Source organism: Verticillium dahliae, genomic scaffold, assembly GCF_000150675.1.
Source record: "Verticillium dahliae VdLs.17 supercont1.31 genomic scaffold, whole genome shotgun sequence".
Taxonomy (NCBI): Eukaryota; Fungi; Ascomycota; class Sordariomycetes; order Glomerellales; family Plectosphaerellaceae; genus Verticillium; species Verticillium dahliae.
Window position 1 is genome coordinate 5035 of NW_009276920.1, and position 2693 is coordinate 7727.

Consider the following 2693-nt stretch of genomic DNA (forward strand, 5'->3'; position numbering starts at 1 on the left):
TTATACGGGAGAAAGTAGGAGTACTTGGTGAGTCGGTCGACGACTACTAGGATGTTGTCGTAAGAGGTCCCAGTTAAGGGTTCCTTCGATGGTGGCAGGCTGGTGATGAAGTCCAGTGAGACTGACTCCCAGGCTGCGGTTGGTACTGGTAGTGCTTTGAGTTCTCCATAGGGCCTGTGTCTCTCTGCCTTGCTTTTCTTGCAGAGGTTGCAGTTGCGGATCACTGCTGTGACGTCCTGTCTGGTTCCTTTGAAGTCGTGATGTTTTCTGAGTCGGGCGAATGTTTTCGCTACTCCTTGGTGTCCGTGGGCCTTGGCCCCGTGGACTTGTTCGATGAGCTCTGTGGTGCTCTTGGGTGGCTTGGCGGGTGTCACGCGAGTGGTGACTGCCAGCGTTCGGTGGTACGGGATTAGATTTCCTTCTTTGTCGCTTGCGAGGATTGCGTTATTGTTTGGGGGTGTGGTTTGTTCGTGGTCTGAGCGTCTGCTCAAGATATCTGCCCTGCCATTCTCAGATCCTTTGCGGTAGATGATGGTGAAGTTGAATTCCGAGAGGAATTCCGCCCATCTAATCTGTCGTTTGTTGAGGTCTTTGTTCGTTGTGAAGTGTGCAAGATTCTTGTGGTCAGTGTAGACCTTGACTTCGTGTCGTGCTCCGGAGAGATACGTTCTCCATTCTTTGAAGGCTTCGATGATTGCCATGAGTTCTTTGTCGTGTATCTGATAGTTGAGCTCTGGTCCGTGTAGCTTTTTCGAGAAGAATGCTACTGGGTGCAATCGTCCTTGGTCGTCCCTCTGGCCTAACTGTCCTCCAATGGCGAAGTCGGAGGCGTCTGTCTCGACTTCCATGGGTTTTTCGGGGTCTATCATCCGGAGGACTGGCTCGCTGAGGACGGCGTCGATGATTTGGCGAAATGCTTTTTCTTGGGGTTCGTTCCACGCGAACTCTATTTCCTTGACCGTGAGGTTTGTCAAAGGATTGGCGGTCTTGCTGTATCCTTTTAGGAATCGTCGATAGAAGTTGACGAAACCGAGGAATGCTCTGACGTCCTTGACGTTTTTTGGTGTAGGCCATTCCCTGATGGCTGCCACTTTGGATTTTTCCATCCTGATTTCTCCTGGGGTGATCGTATACCCTAGGAAATCTACTTCCTGTGTGTGGAACTTGGCTTTTTCTGGTTCTACTAACAGTTCGTGCTGGTGTAGTCGTGTGAGGACCTGGTGGACGTGTCCCTTGTGCTCTTCCATCGTCTTCGAGAAAATCAGAATGTCATCGAGGTACACTACCACGAAGACGTCCAGGAATTCTCGCAGTACATCGTTGATCATGTTTTGGAAGGTTGCGGGGGCGTTGGTCAATCCGAATGGCATGACCAAATACTCGTAGTGTCCTCGTCGTGTTCGGAATGCTGTTTTCCATTCTTCTCCATCCTTGATGCGGATGAGGTTGTATGCTCCTTTGAGATCGAGCGCTGTGAACCAATTGGCTCCTGCTAATGCGTCCCTGAGTTCTGATATCAGAGGCAATGGGTAGCAGTTCTTGATGGTAATGTCGTTCAACTGTCTGTAGTCGACGCATAGTCTTTCCTTGCCATTCTTCTTTGGCACAAAGAGAATCGGGTATCCTGCTGGGGATGTCGATGGTCGGATGTATCCTTTTCTGAGGTTCTCCTTGAGATACTCGTCGAGAGTATCCATCTGTCGAGGGTTTAATCCGTAGATCTTGTTAAATCGGGGGCTCTCCCCTTCCTTGATTGGGATTTCGTGGTCGTAGTGTGTGTGCTTAGGTAGCACCGTGTCGACTTCTTCCCTGAAGATCTTTTCGTACTTCCAGTATTCCTTGGGTACGTTCTGCAGTCTTTCTTGCTGTTCTGTTGTGAGCTCCTCCGGGGTTGTCTCCTCTGAGTTGTCCCTATTCGTGAGGGCTAGTTGGAGGTCGCTTGAGAGACCGCTCGTGGGTCTTTCCTCAGGGGCTGACGTACTCCACTGGACGCGGCCAGCTGTCCAGTCAATCTGAGGGTTCCATTCTCTGAGCCATGGGATGCCTAGGATGATTTGTTTTCCTCCCATGTTGGTGATGTCGAAGGTTATGTGGCCGGGTCGGCGAGAAATGAATACCTGGAGGGGCGCAGTCTCCGTATTCACGATTCCTCCTCCGTACGAGACCGCTTGTCCCTCCACCGTGCTGAGCTGATAGGGTTCCTCCTTATATTTCCAGCTGATGTGGTTCTTGTTGATATATTCGGGGCTCATGTAGTTGCCCTGGGCGCCGCTGTCTAATAGCGCGCTCGCCCATCTTCCTCCTACGTTTATTCGTACGTAGAGGTGGTTTGTGCCGTGGGTTCGTTCGGCTGAGCAGATTGCTCTTACTTCCTTCGTCGGTCGTTGTCCCTGTTCGACCGACGCTTGCCTTTTCCCGAAGAGGGTGGCGTAGTGGGTGGCCATGTCATGGATGGTCCGTCCGAGTTGTCGTTCATCTCGTCGCTCTTGTAGTGGACGCGGAAGAGTGGCTTCCTGACGTCCTTCATGCGATGGAGTCTCCAATCTCTGGCTTTGGCGATGTAGTGCTTCATGCACGCGTCATTATCGCAGTCCTCCCATCTGGCGTTGTCTTGGTAGCATTTGTCGTGATAAGCGGGTCTGGTCGGACGTGAGCCGACCCTGACTGTATTCGTCCATGTGTAGGATCCATTT